Below are 22,422 nucleotides of genomic sequence, written 5' to 3'. Positions count from 1 at the left end.
CTCTCCCTGAGATACCCAAAATCATATATACTCATTGCTGCTTCAAGTACTGAACAAGCACACGAGTCCCTTAAACTTAGCCTCCCAATACCTTGATAAACACAAAATACTGCAGATGCTGGAATCTGAAACAAAAACAGAAAAATGCAGGAAAATCTCAACTGGTCTGACAGCATGTGGAGAGAGAGTAGAGCCAACGTTTCGATAAGCTGGATTTCTGACGAAGGATCAGCTGCATCTCTCCGCAGATGCTGTCAGACCTGCTGAGATTTTCCAGCATTTTTCATCCTAATACCTTGTCATCTTTCTTTTCTCGGAGGGAAAGGGGGAGAGCGGGAGGGCGATAGTTATTGGGGACTCGTTAGTTAGAGGGATAGATAGGAGGTTCTGTGGCAGCAAAAGAGACTCACGGATGGTATGTTGCCTACCGGATGCCAAGGTCCGTGATGTCTCAGACCGTGTTTTCCAGATTCTGAAGGGGGAGGGGAAACAGTCACAAGTCGTGGTGCACATTGGTACCAATGACATAGGTAAGAGAAGGGACGGGGATTTAAAGCAGGAATTTCTGGAGCTGGGCTGGAAGCTGAGAGCCAAGACGAAACATGTGGTCATCTCTGGTACGTTGCCGGTACCACGTGATAGCGAGTTGAGGAACAGGGAGAGAGTGCAGTTAAATATGTGGTTGCAGGGATGGTGTAGGAGGGAGGGTTTCAGATACGTGGATAATTGGAACACGTTCTGGGGAAGGTGGGACCTGTACAAACAGGACGGGGTGCACCTGAACCAGAGGGGCACCAATATCCTCGGAGGGAAATTTGTTACGGCTCTTCAGGGGGGTTTAAACTAATTTGTCAGGGGAGTGGGAAAGGGAGTTGTAGTCCAGAAGTCAGTGAGGGTGGTGAGGTATTGGGGAAGGTATCAGGGTCAAGGGTGGGTACTGGTAGACAGGAAGGTGGGTTGAAGTGTGTCTACTTCAATGCAAGGAGCATCCGGAACAAGATAGATGAACTTGGGGCGTGGATTGGTACTTGGGACTACGATGTTGTGGCCATTACGGAGACGTGGGTAGAACAAGGACAGGAATGGTTGTTGGACGTTCCGGGGTATAGATGTTTCACTAAGTGTAGGGAAGCTGGTAAAAGAGGTGGAGGAGTGGCATTGTTAATCAAGGATAGTTTAACGGCTGCGGAAAGGCACTTCGTGGGGGATCTGCACACTGAGGTAATATGGGCTGAAGTTAGAAATAGGAAAGGAGCGGTCACGTTGCTAGGAGTTTACTATAGGCCCCCAAATAGTAATAGAGATGTGGAGGAAGAAATTGCTAAGCAGATTATGGATATGTGTGGGGGTCACAGGGTAATTGTCATGGGGGACTTTAACTTTCCAAATATTGATTGGAACCTTTGTAGGTCAAATAGTTTGGATGGGGCAGTTTTTGTGCAGTGTGTGCGGGAGGGTTTCCTGACACAATATGTGGATGGGCCGACTAGAGGTGAGGCCACATTGGATTTGGTACTGGGAAATGAACCAGGCCAAGTGTTAGATTTGGTTGTGGGAGAGCAATTTGGAGATAGTGACCACAATTCGGTGTCTTTTATAATTGCAATGGAGAGGGATAGGGCCGTACGGCAGGGCAAGGTTTACAATTGGGGGAGGGGTAATTATGATGCGATTAGGCAAGAATTAGGGGGCATAAGTTGGGAACAGAAACTGTCAGAGAAAGGAACTAATGAAAAGTGGAACTTTTTCAAGGAACAAATACTGGATGTCCTTGATAGGTATGTTCCTGTCAGGCAGGGAGGAAATGGCCGAGTGAGGGAACCATGGTTCACAAAAGAGGTGGAATGTCTTGTGAAAAGGAAGAGGGAAGCTTATGTAGGGATGAGGAAACAAGGTTCAGATGGCTCGATTGAGGGTTACAAGTTAGCAAGGAATGAGCTGAAAAAGGGGCTTAGGAGAGCTAGGAGGGGACATGAGAAGTCCTTGGCGGGTCGGATCAAGGAAAACCCCAAGGCTTTTTACTCTTATGTGAGGAATAAAAGAATGACCAGGGTGAGGTTAGGGCCGGTCAAGGACAGTAGTGGGAACTTGTGTATGGAGTCAGTAGAGATAGGCGAGGTGATGAATGAATACTTTTCTTCAGTGTTCACCAAGGAGAGGGGCCATGTTTTTGAGGAAGAGAAGGTGTTACAGGCTAATAGGCTGGAGGAAATAGATGTTCGGAGGGAGGATGTCTTGGCAGTTTTGAATAAACTGAAGGTCGATAAGTCCCCTGGGCCTGATGAAATGTATCCTAGGATTCTGTGGGAGGCAAGGGATGAGATTGCAGAGCCTTTGTCGTTGATCTTTGGGTCCTCGCTGTCCACGGGGATGGTGCCAGAGGACTGGAGAATGGCGAATGTTGTTCCTCTGTTTAAGAAAGGGAATAGAAATGACCCTGGTAATTATAGACCGGTTAGTCTTACTTCGGTGGTTAGTAAATTGATGGAAAGGGTCCTTAGGGATGGGATTTACGACCATTTAGAAAGATGCGGATTAATCCGAGATAGTCAGCACGGATTCGTGAAGGGCAAGTCGTGCCTCACAAATTTGATTGAATTTTTTGAGGAGGTAACTAAGTGTGTTGATGAAGGTAGGGCAGTTGATGTCATATACATGGATTTTAGTAAGGCGTTTGATAAGGTCCCCCATGGTCGGCTTATGATGAAAGTGAGGAGGTGTGGGATAGAGGGAAAGTTGGCCGATTGGATAGGTAACTGGCTGTCTGACCGAAGACAGAGGGTGGTGGTTGATGGAAAATTTTCGGATTGGAGGCAGGTTGCTAGCGGTGTGCCGCAGGGATCAGTGCTTGGTCCTCTGCTCTTTGTGATTTTTATTAATGACTTAGAGGAGGGGGCTGAAGGGTGGATCAGTAAATTTGCTGATGACACCAAGATTGGTGGAGTAGTGGATGAGGTGGAGGGCTGTTGTAGGCTGCAAAGAGACATAGATAGGATGCAAAGCTGGGCTGAAAAATGGCAAATGGAGTTTAACCCTGATAAATGTGAGGTGATTCATTTTGGTAGGACAAATTTAAATGTGGATTACAGGGTCAAAGGTAGGGTTCTGAAGACTGTGGAGGAACAGAGAGATCTTGGGGTCCATATCCACAGATCTCTAAAGGTTGCCAGTCAAGTGGATAGAGCTGTGAAGAAGGCCTATAGTGTGTTAGCTTTTATTAACAGGGGGTTGGAGTTTAAGAGCCGTGGGGTTATGCTGCAACTGTACAGGACCTTGGTGAGACCACATTTGGAATATTGTGTGCAGTTCTGGTCACCTCACTATAAGAAGGATGTGGAAGCACTGGAAAGAGTGCAGAGGAGATTTACCAGGATGCTGCCTGGTTTGGAGGGTAGGTCATATGAGGAAAGGTTGAGGGAGCTAGGGCTGTTCTCTCTGGAGCAGAGGAGGCTGAGGGGAGACTTAATAGAGGTTTATAAAATGATGAAGGGGATAGATAGAGTGAACGTTCAAAGACTATTTCCTCGGGTGGATGGAGCTATTACAAGGGGGCATAACTATAGGGTTCATGGTGGGAGATACAGGACGGATATCAGAGGTAGGTTCTTTACGCAGAGAGTGGTTGGGGTGTGAAATGGACTGCCTGCAGTGATAGTGGAGTCAGACACTTTAGGAACATTTAAGCGGTTATTGGATAGGCACATGGAGCACACCAGGATGATAGGGAGTGGGATAGCTTGATCTTGGTTTCAGATAAAGCTCGGCACAACATGGTGGGCCGAAGGGCCTGTTCTGTGCTGTACTGTTCTATGTTCTATGTTCTAATTGAAAATCCTGGTCTTCATTCTCTGATACACATCATGGAGGCAATCTTACATCCTCGCCCCACCGGTCTAAGGACAGGGCGAACAGGTAAGACTGCAAGAGAGCCAGAAAATCAGGTTTGCACCTGATCTCTTGCCTCTTGTGATCTTATTGGCATCAGATATCTGGCGAGATCAGCCTTGTGCCTGAAAATAGATTTTAAATATTACAAGTGAGTCTGGGATGCTATCGTTTGGGCTTACTCGCCTTTACGGCCTCGCTGGTGAAGGTTTTCACCGTCAAGGATCGTATATGGTCCCCATCAATGGGGACCTGTCATGATGGCTGCATCGGTATGATTGGAGGCCATTGAGGTGCCTCCCCTACTAGGAGGGTGTGGAGCCTGAAGGGTGCAGGGTGTAAGGTGAAGGTGGCCGGCGGGGGGGGGGGGGGGGGGGGGGGAACGCTGCGCTCTCTGCAAATAGGATTGGGGAGTTAAGGCTTCATGTTCTGCAACCGGTGATTGGTCAGTCCATGCAGGGTGGGGAGGGGGGTGGGGGGGCGGGATTGGCCCATGCACGGGGAGAGAGCAATTGGCCCATGCGGAGCAAGTAGGATCGAATGGCCTGTGTGGGAGATGTGTGAGAAATCGGCTGGTCCATGCATAGGGTGCGGGGGGGGGGGGGGGAGGGGGGGGCGGTGGTGGTGGTGGAAATCAGCCATGGAGACCAGTGGTGATGACTGACAGATAGAAACATAGAAAGAGAGAAGCAGAAGTAGGCCATCCAGCCCTTTGAGCCATCAGTTTGATGATGGCTGATCATCAAATTCAATATTCTGATCTCCCCTTCCCCCCATATCTATGTCCCCTATTTCTCGAACTTTCCACCAAGGGAAACAACTTCATCCGGTCCACTCTATCTCTTCCCCTCATAATTTTGTACACCTCAATCAAGTCACCCCTCAGCCTTCTTTCTTCCAAGGAAAATAACGCCAACCTATCCAATTGCTCCTCATAGCTACACTTATCGAGCCCTGGCAACATTCTTGTAAATCTACTCTGCACTCTCTCCAGAACAATTACTCCTTGCTGTAATGTGGTGACTAGAACTGCACACAATACTCCAGTTATGGCCTCACCAGTGTTTTATACAATTCCAAAATTATATTCTTACTTTCATATTTTATACCTCTGCTAATGAAGGACAGTATTCCATGTGCCTTCTTTCCAACTTGTCTACCTGAACTGCTGCCTTTAGGGACCTGTGTACTTGTACACCAAGATCTCTCACTTCATCTACCGCTCTTATTATATTCCCATTTATTGCATATTCTTTTTTATTGTCTGACCTCCATAAATGCATTATCTCACACTCCTCTATGTTAAAATCAATCTGCCACTTTACCGCCCACTCCACCAACCCATCAATTTTAGAGATTATAGCTATCCTCTACACTATCCACCCTCAGCCAATCTTTGTGTTTCCCATTTGTGCCCCCATGTTCACGTCCAAATCGTTAAGATATAATACAAACAGTAAGGGTTCCAACACCGAGCTCTGCGGGGCACCACTTGAAACAACTTTCTATTCGCAACGGCATCCATCAACAATTACCTCTTGTTTCCTGTTACTAAGCCTACTTTTTATCCAAGTTGTCATATTACCCTGTATCCCATGGGCTTTATGACCAGTCTGCCATGTTGGACTTTGTTAAACGCCTTGTTAAAATCCATGTACACAACATCCACTGCATTACCTTCATCAACCCTTCTTGTCACTTCCTCAAAGAATTCAATCAAATTTGTTCCTTAAACAGCATATGCTGACCATCCCTGACAAGTCCATGCTTTTCAGTCAAACTCTTATTGTGGTTCATTTATACTTGCTCAAAGTGATATCCATCATATACAGCAATTCATCCTCTGCAAACAAGAGGAATCTGTTCAAGTCTCGTACCAAATTTGAATTATCCAGGAACTTGTGGAGCCTATTGCTTTCTTCATAGCAACAGCTTGGCCAATCAAGGTTTACTTGCTAACCAATCAGCACCCTTAGTATAAATTGTTATGATTGTTTGAAATTTGGTATTCTTGCATCTGTCCTGATGAGTAGAAGATGAAAACATTGGCAACATGTCTCTTGTCTCAGCAATAAAAATATTTTGCATGATAAAATGATTGTATCAAATGTTCAAAAAATGCAAAATGTTTCATTCAATGGACAGATTCTGAAACAGAAAAGTCCAACTCTGATTCTGAGTGGGATCCTTATGAGAAGAGAGGAAATTAGATTCTTGGGACATTGAGATGGCCCCTGGGAGAGATGGGAATGATACAGGATGGATGGGTTACAGCTGAACTAAACTGAGACTGAGTTCTTCACGGGGTGTTAGTGTTATTGGGGAAGGTTTAAACTAACCAGGGAGGGGTGCAGGATCCTAGGGATAATATCAGAGAGGAATATACGGTGAATAGAATACTGGGAGACGTAGATAGCATTAGACTGGGGAACAGGAAGTTAATAGGTGTGTCAGAGTAAGGAAGTACGTTACAAAGTCTAATTCAAGTTATTGTACACATATGTGAACATTGGAGTGTTTATAATTACCATTTGCAGTAATCACCAAGTCAAACAATAGCTTCCACAGTGGCTAAAAGGAGCTCTCTGATTCCTTTGATTTTGATTTGATTTATTATTGTCACATGTATTAACATACAGTGAAAACTATTGTTTCTTGCGTGCTATACAGACAAAGCATACCGTTCATAGAGAAGAAAACAAGAGAGTGCAGAATGTAGTGTTACAGTCATAGTTAGGGTGGAGAGAAAGATCAACTTAATGCAAGGTAAGTCTATTCAAAAGTCTGACAGCAGCAGGGAAGAAGCTATTCTTGGGTCGGTTGGTACGTGACCTCAGACTTTTGTATCTTTTTCCCAACGGAAGAAGGTGGGAGAGAGAATGTTCGGGGTGCGTGGGGTCCTTAATTATTTGCTTTGCCGAGGCAGCGGGAAGTGTAGACAGAGTCAATGGATGGGAGGCTAGTTTGCGTAATGGACTGGGCTACATTCACAACCTTTTGTAGTTCCTTGCGGTCTTGGGCAGAGCAGGAGCCATACCAAGTTGTCTATGGTGCATCTGTAAAAGTTGCTGAAGTTTGTCAGGGGGCAATCTTCAATGATGTGAGTCATTGATTGAGGTGCACCACAGCTGCAGTCCAGGTTCTTGCAAGACCCCATTTGTGCCGATTTGCTGCACAATGTCTTTGACCAGTACTGAAATGGTTGAAGAATGCCCAGTGTTGGTGTGGCAGGTTGAAGCCACATGGACGGGCTATGGGATCTGTGATGAGAAAGTGTTTTTTAATGGTGGTGTGTTGGTTCCATTCCTCTGGCCACATGGCAACTGCTGTTATTCCTTGGCACTGTGGTCTTAGCCATACAGGTTGCCATGATTGAAGGTGAACAGCAGGTGGATTGGTATAGCGGCGGCTTAGGTTGATGTAAATCATCTAGGAGCTTTCTTGTTGCAATCTCCCTAGTTATGTGAGGGGACAGGATGTTGCCAGGCTGTGAGTTAGGGGAGTTGAGTTGATCAGCGGGTATCCAAGATTATACATATTGTTGTGTTGAGCTGGGTATCTACAAGACTGGAATGGGATGAGTTGTACCATACTGGTGCACAATATTCTGCAGTCGAGTAGATGATGGTCAGAGCTGAGGTCCTTAAGGTTTGAACATTGGCACCGCATGAAGAGCCAGCCAGTTTGTTGAGATTATTTCGCATTTTGACTTTTGCCACTGTCTTGTTTAGATGTTTTTTGAATGTTGGTATTCGATCAAGGGTAATACCAAGATATGATGTGGAGATACCAAGATAGACAGTGTTGTCCGTTGAGTTCCTGCTTGGCACTAGCATGGGGAGGTCGAATATACTTACTGTTTTGTTGCTAATTTTTTTTGTTGCTGTTTTTGTTAAAGACGCATTTTGACAGATATGTGAATAGGCAACAAATAGAGGGATACGGACCACAAAGAGGCAAAAGGTCTTTGGTTAGAAAGGCATCATGTGTTCGCGCAGGTTTGATGGGCTGAAGGGCCTGTTCCTGTGAGGTACCGTTCTTTGTTCTGATGGGTTGAAGGCATCATGTCTTACAGTAGTTTGCCAGCTTTCTACATTGTTTTTTAGTGTTGGCAATAGTTTAGAAAATGTCCAAGCCTGAGAGATATCGTAAGCATCGATCAATTTTTGAGACAGGATTGGAGGCAGATGGTTGATATAAAAATTGAAAACGGTTGGGGTTACAACAGATCCTTAGGGAAGCCCATTGGACTGATTCATCCAGGCACTTTTCTCATCACCCATGTGCAGCCTGTACCGTCTATCTCAGAGTAATAGTTTGATGGTAACAGTAACCCACAGAGGGAGGACTCTTGAGATTTTGACAACAAGACCAGTGTGCCACACCATGTAGTATGCTGCAGTGATATTGAGAAAGACAGTGCCTGTTTTGAGGTTAATTTCACAGCCATTTTCAATGAAAGTGGTTAAGAAAAGCACTGGTGCAGAGTATTCTGCAGTCCAGTAGATGATGGCATATGCATCACCTTAGCCAAAAGCTAGCTTATTCAGCTTTCAATATTTTCTCCACCTCTGGCTCTATCTGCTGTGAGATGAGATGCTCTAACACCTTGTAGCACACAGAGAGCGGAGATATTGTTTGGTACCTTAAAGGTAAGTTTGGGACTTTATCTGCTTTGGGAAGGCTGATCACATTGGACATGCACCAGGATTTAGGCAGTCTTCCTTCACAGATAGCCCATATTAGGAATTGAGCTAACCACCAGCAGGCATGTGGGACAAGATATTTGAGGAACTCAGGAAGAATGCTGACATAGACGGCAGCAGATCCGGGCTTGATTTTTTGACGCACATTTTCCAACTCCACTGCAGAAGTTTTTTGAAGCATTTGTGGGATATGGGCTGGCAGTTGTTTCCCATTGCTAATTGCTCTTAAAAGTCAACAGCATCAGACTAAAGTCACATGTAGGGCAGAGTTGGTAGGAATGGCTGATTTCCTTCCCTAAAGGACATGAATGAAGCAGTTAGTTGTTTTTTTTTAATCATTCATGGGACATGGGCGTCTCTGGCTGGCCAGCATTTATTGCCCATCACTTGTTGCCCTTGAGAAGGTAGTGGTGAGCTGCCGTCTTGAATCGCTGCAGTCCATGTGCTGTGGGTTGACCCACAATGCTGTTAGGGAGAGAACTCTAGGATTTTGATCCAGCAACTGCAAAGGAACGGCAATATATTTCCAAGTCAGGATGGTGAGTCGCTTGGAGGGAGACTTGCAGGTGGCGGTGTTCCCATGTATCTGCCGTCCTTGTCCTTCTCGATGGAAGTGGTCATGAGTTTGGAAGATGCTGTCTAAGGATTCTTGGTGAATTGCAAATTTGTGCTGATCAATGAGAGCTTCGTGGTCACCATTTGTGAGATTAGCTTTTAATTACAGATTTTTAAAAACATATGCAATTTACATTCCCCTGGACTGCCATGGTGGGATTTGAACCCATGTCCCAAGCATGAGCCTGGGCTTCTGGACTATGCAGAGTCCAGTGACATTACCATGATGTCTCCATCTAGAAATATGAGAGCCCTGAGCACAATGTAACATTATGAAATGTGGTTTTGTTGCAGAACAGAAAACAGAGAACATGAAGAAATAGGTAATCTCTGGGATGACGGCATGTATCTAGTGGAATGCCACAGGGAATTGGAATTAGGCCCTCAGCTATTTGCAATGATGTAGATGAGGGGAGTGAGTGTGATACATCAAGTTTTACTGATGATATATAACAAGATGGGAAATGAAGCTGTGAGACCAATGCAACAAGACAGTAAAGGGATCTGAACACGTAAACTGAATGGATAAGGCGATAGCAGGTAATGTACCATGTGGGGAAATATGAAATCATCTACTTTGGTAGGAAGAAATAAAAACAAAGGGGGTGATCTAACAACCTCATCCAGCCGGTTTTTCACGAAAGAGGGAAAGAACAGGAATTATGCCCATTTTCCCACCGGTTCCTATCTTGCCACATTGCTTTCCGGGGCGCAATGAGGAGTGCATCCAGTACGGGCGAGACATCAATTTGTGTGCATTAGCAATGCATCTCAATATCATTAATGCGGTATTCTCGCAGGTACAGCAGTATCGAAGGGAAGCGAGGAGATAAGTCGCTCTGAGCACTGGCCTCCGTCTTGCAGGGCTGGGGCTGGGTGCGGGTCACTGAAGTGGCCATGTTGCGTATTGGAGTGGGGGGAGCCTGAGAGTGGGGTGGGGGGATGACACCGATCATGAGCTTCCGAGCTCAGGGCTTGGAATTCACTGGGGCCAGCAGTGAGGCGATGGGGGGCAGCAGCAGTTGGGGGGGTACACAGCTCAGGGTTGGAGGAGTTGCACAAGTTGGGGTCTGGGTCCATAGGACTCTAAAATCGGCCCCGCAGGTGGAGGAGATGGTTAAGAAGGCGTATGGTGTGCTGGCCTTTATCACTTGAGGGATTGAGTTTAGGAGTCGGGAGATAATGATGCAGTTATATAAGACCCTCGTCAGACCCCACTTGGAGTACTGTGCTCAGTTCTGGTCGCCTCATTACAGGAAGGATGTGGAAAAGATTGAAAGGATGCAGAGGAGATTTACAAGGATGTTGCCTGGATTGAGTGGCATGCCTTATGAGGATAGGCTGAGGGAGCTCGGTCTTTTCTCCTTGGAGAGACGTAGGATGAGAGGAGACCTTTTAGAGGTATATAAGATGTTGAGAGGCATAGATCGGGTGGACTCTCAGAGGCTTTTTCCCAGGGTGGAAATGGCTGCTACGAGAGGACACAGGTTTAAGGTGCTGGGGGGTAGGTACAGGGGAGATGTTAGGGGGAAGTTTTTCACACAGAGGGTGGTGGGCGAGTGGAATCGGCTGCCGTCAGTGGTGGTGGAGGCGAACTCAATAGGGTCTTTTAAGAGACTCCTGGATGAGTACATGGGACTTAATAGGATGGAGGGTTATAGGTAGGCCTAAAAGGTAGGGATATGTTCGGCACAACTTGTGGGGCCGAAGGGCCTGTTTTGTGCTGTAGTTTTTCTATGTTTCTAAGTTTGGGGGTATGGGACGGGAGCAGAGCTCGGGGGCAGATCTTGGGGATGGGGAGCTCGGGTTGGGGTGGGGTGCAAAGCTCGGGGCTCAGTGCTGGCTGAGCAATCCCCCGAGGGCACTCTTTATTAGTGCAGACACCAACACCTGTGCAGTCGCCATGGTGCCTTTCTATCTGTCAGTTTCACAGGCTATCTGGCTGACTGCTGATATTCCATCCCTGTAACCCTACTGATAGAAACAACAAGCAGGTCTCAGACCTATTGCTCCAAGCAAGGGAGCACAGGTGTTAACATAGCTTCTCACACAACATATGCCAGTGCTGCCCTCTATGAGAGTCCATCCTGTGATGGCACTTCGGGACACAGGGGACACCAACTCCCAGTGACGGTGAGGGTCACAGCAGCCCTCAATTTTTATGCCACCGAGTCCTTGCAGGCTGCCAGCGGAGATCTTTGTGAGATCTCCCAGTCCTCGGTGCACAAGTGTGTCCCTGAGGTAACGGATACCCTGTACGCCCGGGCTGGCCACTACATAAACTTCAATCTGGACCAGGTCCGGCAGGAAGCCCAGGCTGCTGGATTTGCTGCCATTGTTGGGATGCCAAACGTGCAGGGGGTCTATCAATCATACGCACATCACCCTGTGGTCCCCACAATGCCGGCACCACAGTTTGTGAACAGGAAGGGTTTCCACTCCCTGAACGTTCAGTTGGTGTGCAATCACACGATGCATGTCATGCACTTATGTGCACCACACATAGGCAGTATGCATGATAGCTTCATCCTCAGGAGCTCTGAGATCCCCAAAGTCTTTGAACGCCAGCCCAAGCTGCTGGGATGGCTCCTGGGAGAAAAGAGACACCCGCTTAGGACCTGGCTGATGATGCCAGTGCAGAGGCCACAGACCGAAGCGGATATCCGTTATAATGAGGCCCACGCAACCAACCAGCTCATTGTGGAATGGTGCATTGGACACCTAAAGATGTGGTTCCACTGCCTGGACCGCTCTGACAGGGCCTTCCAGTACTGCCCCCTAACGGCATTGTGGTGGTCTGCTGTACACTCCACAACCTGGCGCAGCAGTGGGGAGACTTCGAGGAGAAGGACGAGGAGGGCAGCCAGCTGCTTGCCCCAGTGAAGGAGGCAGCCCAGGAGGATGTGGAAGAAGAGGAACAGGACAGCGAGGAGGAAGAGGCCGAGGAGGAACCAGGGGATGGAAGACAGGCGGCAACCAGGGTCCAGCAGGGTAGCGCGGCGAAGGAGGCCCTTATCACCACAAGGTTCTTGGACTACAGGGCACGTGGTGCTACAGGTCCAAATACCCCCTCCAACCCTTTTCACTCTTCCGTGCCATGGTACCACCAGGGTGATGGGCCTGGTTGGCCTCTGTTAGTAAGTTATTGGTCCAGGCGGTAGGGTGATTATGACTTGCTCTGTAGCACACTGTGATGCTGCCCTGGTGCAAAACAATTCTGACTCCTACTTGATCTCTGCATGCACAATGGCATCTGGGCTCATATCTAAGTGGGGGTCAGGGACACAACCTTCCGCTACAGGGCTTCGGAGGGCAGGGGTGGGCTTGCCCAGGGTCCGCTGGGTTCTGGGAATGCCATGGCAGCTTGTGTGACCCAGTGGCCCCGCAGGGCACCCACAGCTGGCATTGTTTGTCTGAGCACTTGGATTGCTATAGTAGTCACTGGTATACCATAGGTGTTTGGATATGGGGATCACATTATCGGAGGGCCATAGGGCCTCCCCCGCGCAGAACGACATTCGGTGCCTCCCTGAGTCAGGTCGGGATGCAGTCATCCTTGTTGGAGGATAATCACAGACATATTAGGCACAGCTGTGGGATGCAATAACATTTATTGCTGAAAGCAACAGCGCAATAACGTGAAGTGTTGATACTTAACAGTGCTATATGACAGGTGGATGTGATCGTCGATACTGTCTAATTCCCAAAACCTAACTCGTGCAGTCCTTCACATGTTCCCTCTTGGTGACCCTACAACTTCTTGCGTGGCCTCGCGCTACGTCGACCTGTCCCCCCAGGAGGTACATCAGAGGTGGAGACAGTTAGCTGCATTCCGTGCTCCACCGGGATGCTCATGGCGGGCGTCCATTTGAGGGCCGGTACCTGAAGAGTTCAGATGACTTTATCCATGCCACCCTGTTTATCCTGCTCTCCTTGAGATACACCAGTGTCATGAAGGGGGAGTCAGAAAGTCATGTCGGAGTCTCCCGGGTGGAAGACACCAGCTTGGGCTCCAGCCCTTCCTCCTACCTCTGGGTGCCAATGGACACCTGGGTCACTCCATTGGACAGCAGAGAAGTTGGACGGAGCTCCAGAAGCCCTAGCGTCCGTCACCTGGCCCTGCCAGTCCTGGAGGCCCAACTGCATTCACCCCACAGTGTGTGAGCCCTCGGCGATGGCCTTCGGAGTCTGAGCAAGGCTCTTGATGCCCACAGCAAATTCCCCCTGAGACTGGACCAAGCTCTGCGGCCCCGCAGCCATGTCCCGCTGTGAGTGGGCCACTCTCTCGAGGCCCATAGCCATAGCCTGCTGTGTCTCAGCCATGGCCCGTTGCTCCTGCACCCCGAGCCATGGACTGCTGTGACTCGAGAAGTGTACGAGGCCTTCAGCTGTGGTCCACAGGTGACCATGACTTGCTGTGACTTGGCCATGACTTGGAGCCTGCCACCCACGGTGACCATTTTCTTCTCCAGGTTTTCCACTGCGGATACCACTCTTGCTTTGTTGGCCTGGGTACCATGCAATACTGGCATCACCTCCTGCACCTGAAGGCTGGGGGACTCCTCCCAACAGCCTCGCAGTTGCTACAGTGTTGCTGATATCCCTTCCTGCATTCTCCGACTCTGCTGCTGCATCTCCAACAGCTGAGGGAGAACCAGCATCTGGCCTGGAGAGACCCAGCAGAGACCCAGCATCTGGCCTGGAGAGACCCAGCATCTGGCCTGGAGCCAGCTGAATCCTCATCTCTGGCAGGCCTCTGCTTGCCATAGGCCTCAGACATTCCTGCCTCCAGCCGATGTACATGAAAGGCTGTATCCTGCGCACCAGACAGTGACCCCGAAGCCTCACCACTAACCTGTTCCACTGCAGTGATTGCACTGGTGGATTGTGTGGTGGAAGCCTATGTTGACTGACTGGTGCTGGCCTCAGAGGTTTCCTCAGGCCCTTCCTCTGAGGTTTCCTCCAAGCTGCCATGGGTTGTTTTGGCAGGAGCAGCAGGGGGAGGATGGCGATGCCGAACAGCCTGGGGGCATTGGTGTTGTTTCCTGCAACAAAGGACACAAGGTTGAGTGCAAGGAGGGAACAGATACCTGGGATAGGTCAGACGAATGAAGGATTGACGGATGCTCACTTCTATGTTGCAGCCCGACCTGGCTGTCAGCCACGGTCCTGTCCTCCTCACCCACCAAATCCAGGGTTCTCTCCTCAAAGGGAGTAAAGATTCTCAGGTCAGGTATCTCACCCCACTCCCGGCGGCCATGGGCCATCTTCTCCTGCGGGGACTGAAGGAGTCATTGAAAGCCTGATGGCTGGAAGGGCACAGGTTGTCTGGTGGGGCGGGGGGGTTCTTTCAGGAGTGTGGGTATGGGAATGGTTGTTTGGGGTATGTCAGGGCTGGGTCTCAGTGGGCAAGGGTTATGAGGGAGTGGGGGGAGTTGCCATAGAGGCTGGAGACAGGTGCTAGCAATCAAGGGCTAGAAGGCCACGAGGTGTCGGGTGGGTGGTGAGGGGGGGGTGGTGGGGGGAAAGCTGGACATTGCAGATGTGACACATGGGACCAATGTCAAGATTGACACTCACACTTGCTGCCGGCATTAGGTCACTAATCACCTTGCAGCACTGGTATTGGGTCCTATGTTCCAGTGCATGGGCACTGACTGCCACCACCACTGCCTCTCAGGCTGCTCTGCCTTCCCGACCCCTGGCTTGACGCTCGTCTCCTCCACCATGTCTAGGGGACGGCCCAGCACTTTGTTTATTATTTATTAGTGTCACAAGTAGGCTTACATTAACACTGCAATGAAGTTACTGTGAAAATCCCCTAGTCACTCCGGCACCTGTTCGGGTACACGGAGGGAGTATTTAGCATGGCCAATGCAACTAACCAGCATGCCTTTCAGACTGTGGGAGAAAACTGGAGCACCTGGAGGAAACCCACAGAGACAAGGATAGAACGTCAGACTCCACACAGACAGTGACCCAAGCGGGAATCGAACCTCTATCCCTGGTGCTGTGAGGCAGCAGTGCTAAACACTGTGCCACCATGCTGCCCGAGATGCCATCTTCCTGGCATGACTGCCTGTGTGTCCACCGTTAGAACTTACATGGAGTTCTCCCTTGTAAAGGGAGTTGAGCTGCAGGCAGTTTGGATGGTGTTATTCCAATGAGATTGGCTGCTTCGTTGTAATAAGTGGGAGAGGCAAGAGGAGCTTTGCAGGGGTACTGATGTTGGGGGTGGGGGAGGATTCTGCAACTGTGGTGATTGGGGTGGATGGGTGTGAACGGGGTAATCGGGAGGGGGGGGTGAGAGGAGAACTCTGCAACTGGAGAGAGGGGGGTGAGAGGGGAGATCTGCATTGGTGGTTATCAGGCGGGTGATTGGGCGAAGGGGGGTGAACGGGAGGAACTCTGCAGGGGTGGCGTGTTGGGGCAGGGCTATGTCCATGGGGAGGGCATTACATGGGGGGGGGGGGGGGGAGGATATCCGTGAGGGGTGCCGATGTCTGTGGAGGGGCAGGAGGTGCCTACGTCCCCCACGGCGGGGGTAGGGTTGCTGGCAGGAACGCTTACGTTACACTGGGAGTTTGGCACCCTTCAAGCTAATCAATCAACTTGCCAGTTGAACTTAGTCCCTAACCCCTCCCCCCGCTGGTGAGAATCAGATTGTGGCTCTTTTTTTTCAACTAAGTGTCATAAGATTGAATTTTTTCTCTTGCTGAAAAAATGAGTCTGAAACTCTAGTTTTACCACTCGTTTAGCACTTATAATTTTTCTCGTAAGATCACCCCCAAAATCCTTTATGAACAGTGAGAAATTGTGGTTTTCTGAGGGATTTGGATGTCCTTGTACAAGAATCACAGAAAGTTCACATGCAAGAACAACAAGCAAATTGTATGTAAAATATTATTTCAAGAGACGAGAGTCATAGTGTGAGATTTTCCAGCCGTGCTCACCCCAAACCGGAAAATCCCACACAAGGTCAACAGACGTTTGCGTGGTCATCCCCCCACCAGCTACGATTCCCGTGGCGGGCAGAACGGGAAATTGCCCCCTTAGAGTCATACAGTGCAGAAAAGGCCCTTTGGCCCATTGAGTCCGCACCAACAATAATTACCACTAAAATCGCACAAATCCCATTTTCCTGCACTTGAATGTTACGATGTTTCAAGTGCTCATTCAAATTACTACATACATTTCAAGACGAAGGCACCCCTCCCCGATGAACTCAATCCATTCTATGCCCGTTTTGATTAAAAGGTCAGCGAGAACATGCTCTCCACCCTGGAAGCCTCGGCCAAACCTGTATCCAAGGTCACCATCGCAGATGACAGAGCAGCTTTCTCGAAAGTCAACCCATGGAAAGTGACTGGCCCGGATGGGGTACCCGGACGAGCACAGACCAGTTGGCAGGGGTATTCGCAGACACCTTCAACCTCTCTTTACACCAATCTGATGTCCCTATCTGCTTCAAGAAGACGACCATCGTCCCGGTACCAAGGAAAAGTCAGGCAGCATGCCTTAATGACTATCGTTCGGTGGCTCTGACATCCATCATTATGAAGTACTTCGAAAGGTTAGTCGTGGCACGAATCAATTCCAGCCTCCCAGATTGCCTTGGTCCACTAATCTATCACCACAACAGGTCCACAGCAAATGTCATCTCCCTGGCCCTACACTCAACCTTAGAACACCTGGATAACAAAGACACCCATGTCAGACTCTTATTTATTGACTACAGCTTAGCCTTCAACACCTTTATTCCTACAGAACTCACCTCCAAACTCCGTGGCCTCGGGCTTGGTTCCTCCTTCCTCCCTCTGTGACCGGGCTTCCTAACCCACAGACTGCAATTAGTAAGGGTAGGCAAAACATTTCCTCCATGATCATCCTCAACACCGGTGCTCCACAAGGCTGTGTTCTCAGCCCCTTATTATACTTCTTATACACCTATGACTGTGTGGCCAGATTCCCTCCAACTTGATTTTCAAGTTTGCTGATGACACCACCATAGATCTCAAACAATGATGACTCAGAGTATAGGAACGAGTTAGAGAATCTGGTGAACCGGTGCGACAACAATAATCTCTCCCTCAATGTCAACAAACAAAGGACTTCAGGAAGTGTAGCAGAGGACAAGCTTCTGTCTAAATTAACAGTAACAAAGTGGAAATGGTCAAGAGCTTCATGTTTCCAGGTGTCCAGATCGCAAACAACCTACCCTGGTCCCCCATGTCGACGCTATAGTTAAGAAAGCCCACCAATGCCTCTACTTTCTCAGGAAGCTAAGGAAATTTGGCACATGTGCTACGAATCTCACTAACTTTTACACATGGACCATAAAAAGTATTCTTTCCGGTTGTATCACAGCTTTGTATGGTTCTTGCTCTGTCCAAAACCGCAAAAAACTACAATGAAGCCCAGTCCATCACGCAAACCAGCCTCCCATCCATTGACTCTGTCTACACTTTGCGCTGCCTCGGAAAAGCAGTCAGCATAATTAAAGACCCATGCACTGTGGACATACTTTCTTCCACCTTCTTCCGTCAGAAAAAAGATACAAAAGTCTGAGGACATGTACCAACCGACTCAAGAACAACTTCTTCCCTGTTGCCGTCAGACTTTTGAATGGACCTACCTTGTACTAGTTTGTTCTTTCTCTACACCCCAGCTATGACTGTAACACTACATTCTGCATCCTCTCCTTTCCTTCTCGATATACGGTGTGCTTTGTCTGTATAGCGCGCAAGAAACAATACTTTTCACTGTATACTAATACATGTGACAATAATAAATCAAATCAAATCAAAATACTTCTTAAAGGTTTCTGGCCTCCACTATCTTCCCAGGCAGTGAATTCCAGATTCTCACCACACTCTGAGTGAAAACACTTTTTCTCAAATCCCCTCCGAATCTCCTGCCACTTACCCCGAAGCTATGCTCCCTCATGATTGACCCCACAACCAAGGGGAACAGCTGCTTCCGACTCACCCTGTCCATACCTCTCATAATCTTATACACCTCAATCATCCCTACTGAGCCTTCTCTGCTCTAAAGAAAACAATTCAAACCTATCCAGTCTGACCTTGTAGCTCAAATGCTCCATCCCAGACAACATCCTGTGGTGAATCTCCTCTGTACCCCATCTGGTCAATCACATCCTTCCTACAGTGAGGTGACCAGAACTGCACACAGTACTCCAGCTATTGCCTAACCAAAGTTTGATACAACTCCAACATACTTTTCCGGCTCTTGTACTCTATGCTACAACTGATGAAAGCAAGTGTCCCATGTGCCTTCTTAACTATCCTATTCATCTGCTCTGCCGCCTTCAGGGATCTGTGAATAAGTACCCCAAGATTCCTCTGTTCTTGTTACTTCTTCCATGTGCCTCACCTCACACTTATCAGTGTTAAGCACCATCTGCCACTGCTCTGCCCATTTCACCAACCCATCTATATCTTCCTGTAACCCATGAACTTCTTCACTATAAACCAGCTGACCAATCTTGCTGTCATCCACAAACTTGCTTAGCATTCCCCTGCATTATCTATATCACTTATGTATATAACAAGTAATAAGGGACTCAGCACTAAACCTTCTGATACTCCACTGGACACCGGCCTCCAGTCACTCAAACAGTCTTCAACCACCACCCTTTGCGTCCTATTACTAAGCCAATTTCGGATTCATCTCACTAAGTTTTGCTGAATTCCATGTGCTTCAATCACCTCAATCCATGTCCTACGTGGGACCTTGTCAAAAGCTTTGCTAAAATCCAGATAAACTACATCAACAGAACTTCCCGCATCCAGACTGATCACATTTTCAAAACATTATATCAGATTTGTTTGGCATGATGTCCCTCGTTCCAGCTGACAAAGACATGCTGATTATCCCTAATAAACCCATGCCATTCCAAGTAGAGATTAATTCTCTCCTTCAGAATTTTCTCCAATAGTTTCCATATCACTGATGTGAGAATCACCGGTCTGTAATTTCCTGGTTTATCTCTACCACCCTTCTTGAAAAGTGGAACTACATTAGCCGTCCTCCAGTCCTCTGGAACTTCCCCGGTGGCCAGGGAGGAATTAAAAATTTGTGTCAGACCCCTGCAACTTTCTGCCTCACCTCCCACAGCAGCTTGGGATGCAATTCAACCAGGACAGGGGGCTTGTCCATTTTTAGGTCCGTCAGAGCCTCCAATACCTCCCCATTTCCAACGTCAAACTGTTCAAAGTCCTCACAGTCCCTTTTCCTGAATTCTGTACCTATGTTCCCCTTTTCCAGAGTGAAGACTGATGAGAAGTATTCATTTAACACCCTTTCAATGTCCTGCGGCTTCAGACACAGATTGCTCCCTAATGGGCCACCCTCTATATGCTTTCCCTGGATAATGTATTTATGGAATATTTTAGGATTCTCCCTAATTCTGTTTGCAAGTCATTTTTCATACCCCCTTTTTACTCTTCTAATAATTGCTTTCTTAGGTTTCCTTTTGCACTTCCAATATTCCTCTAGGTCCACAGCTGAATTGCTCCCTTTGGACTTGCTAAAAGCAAGTTCATCGAATCATAGAATCCCTACAGTGAAGAAGAGGCCATTTGGCTCATCGAGTCTGCACTGAATCTCTTACAAAGTATTTTACCTAGGCCTTTACCCTGCCTTACCCCTGTAACTCTGCACACTTACCATGGCTCATCCACTTAACCTACGCATCTTGGGACACTAATGGGCAATTTAGCATGGCCAATTCATTTGCCCACATCTTTGGACTGTGGGAGAAAACCGGAGCACCCAGAGGAAACCCACGCAGACACAGGGAGAACATGCAAATGCCACGACAGTCACCCGATGCTGGAATTGAAGCCAGGTCCCTGGCACTGTTAGGCAGCAGTGCTAACAACTGTGCTACCGCCTTCTTCCTTATCCAGTCCTGAATTGTCCTGGACATCCAGGGTTCCCTGAACTTATTCCTCCTACATTTCTTCCTATAGGGAACATGTTGGACCTGCACTCTCCCCATTTCCTTTTTGAATAATTCCCATTGCCAAAGGCAATTAAGTTGCCTGTTTTCCTTTAGGATGAGCCTTCCACAGAAATGAAGCTCTTGAGTTAATTCTACAAGTCCTCAATTGGTGTTAAAATGTGCAAAGTTTGGCCCTGTATTCCTGGCTCCTCTCCTACACGAGGCCCTTCTCCCCCACATGTCCTTGTTGGCCCACAAAGACTCCAAATCTGCCAATCTGAAATGACCATCCCCATATTTAAATGTCTTTAATGCCTTGCTGCTTCCTCCCTCTATGTTATCAGCCCTACACTCTCCTCTCACCCAATGCTGCCTTCCTCTCACTCTGGCCTGTTGTACATCCACCCTCACTTCACCCTGATGTTGGTGGATGTGCCCAGATCCCGCACTCTGAAGTTTTGTCTCCAAATCTCTCTACCTCTCCACCTTTTTTAAAGACCATCCTTAAGATGCACATTTTGACCAAGATTTGAGTTAGACCTTCTTTTATCTCCTTCTTTGGCCGATTAGAACATAGAACATAGAACATTACAGCGCAGAACAGGCCCTTCGGCCCACGATGTTGCACCGACCAGTTAAAAAAAAAACTGTGACCCTCCAACCTAAACCAATTTCTTTTCGTCCATGAACCTATCTACGGATCTCTTAAACGCCCCCAAACTAGGCGCATTTACTACTGATGCTGGCAGGGCATTCCAATCCCTCACCACCCTCTGGGTAAAGAACCTACCCCTGACATCGGTTCTATAACTACCCCCCCTCAATTTAAAGCCATGCCCCCTCGTGCTGGATTTCTCCATCAGAGGAAAAAGGCTATCACTATCCACCCTATCTAAACCTCTAATCATCTTATATGTTTCAATAAGATCCCCTCTTAGCCGCCGCCTTTCCAGCGAAAACAATCCCAAATCCCTCAGCCTCTCCTCATAGGATCTCCCCTCCATACCAGGCAACATCCTGGTAAACCTCCTCTGCACCCTCTCCAAAGCCTCCACATCCTTCCTGTAATGTGGGGACCAGAACTGCACACAGTACTCCAAGTGCGGCCGCACCAGAGTTGTGTACAGTTGCAACATAACGCTACGACTCCTAAATTCAATCCCCCTACCAATAAACGCCAAGACACCATATGCCTTCTTAACAACCTTATCTACTTGATTCCCAACTTTCAGGGATCTATGCACACATACACCTAGATCCCTCTGCTCCTCCACACTATTCAAAGTCCTCCCGTTAGCCCTATACTCAACACATCTGTTATTCCTACCAAAGTGAATTACCTCACACTTCTCCGCATTAAACTCCATCCGCCACCTCTCGGCCCAACTTTGCAACCTGTCTAAGTCTTCCTGCAAACTACGACACCCTTCCTCACTGTCTACCACACCACCGACTTTGGTGTCATCAGCAAATTTGCTAATCCACCCAACTATACCCTCATCCAGATCATTAATAAATATTACAAACAGCAGTGGCCCCAAAACAGATCCCTGAGGTACACCACTTGTAACCGCACTCCATGATGAATATTTACTATCAACCACCACCCTCTGTTTCCTATCCGCTAGCCAATTCCTGATCCAATTTCCTAGATCACCCCCAATCCCATACATCTGCATTTTCTGCAGAAGCCTACCATGGTGAACCTTATCAAACGCCTTACTAAAATCCATATATACCACGTCCACTGCCTTGCCCCCATCCACCTCCTTGGTCACTTTCTCAAAAAACTCAATAAGGTTAGTAAGGCACGACCTACCTGCCACAAAACCATGCTGACTATCACCTATCAATTCATTACTCTCCAAATAACTATAAATCCTATCCCTTATAATTTTTTCCAACATCTTGCCGACAACAGAAGTGAGACTCACCGGTCTATAATTCCCGGGGAAGTCTCTGTTCCCCTTCTTAAACAATGGGACAACATTCGCTAACCTCCAATCTTCTGGTACTATACCAGAGGCCAACGACGACCTGAAGATCAGAGCCAGAGGCTCTGCAATCACTTCTCTTGCCTCCCAGAGAATCCTTGGATAAATCCCATCCGGACCAGGGGATTTATCTATTTTCAGACCCTCCAGAATATCCTGCACATCCTCCTTATCAACTGTAATACTGTCTATTCTACTCCCTTGCAACCCAGTGTCCTCCTCAGCTATATTCATGTCCCCTTGCGTGAACACCGAA

General features: G+C 48.0%; 1 protein-coding gene across 1 annotated transcript in view; it reads right to left on the bottom strand.

Moving 5' to 3' along the window:
• The window catches only part of LOC144508237 (endothelin-3-like), a 125,323-nt gene that overhangs the window by 62,780 nt on the left and 40,121 nt on the right, over positions 1–22,422 (bottom strand). The gene's annotated exons all lie outside the window — the stretch shown is intronic.

This window comes from Mustelus asterias, chromosome 20 (assembly GCF_964213995.1).
Source record: "Mustelus asterias chromosome 20, sMusAst1.hap1.1, whole genome shotgun sequence".
Lineage (NCBI taxonomy): Eukaryota > Metazoa > Chordata > Chondrichthyes > Carcharhiniformes > Triakidae > Mustelus > Mustelus asterias.
Note: the sequence above shows the minus strand (reverse complement) of the source record. Positions and strands in the feature narration are given on the sequence as shown.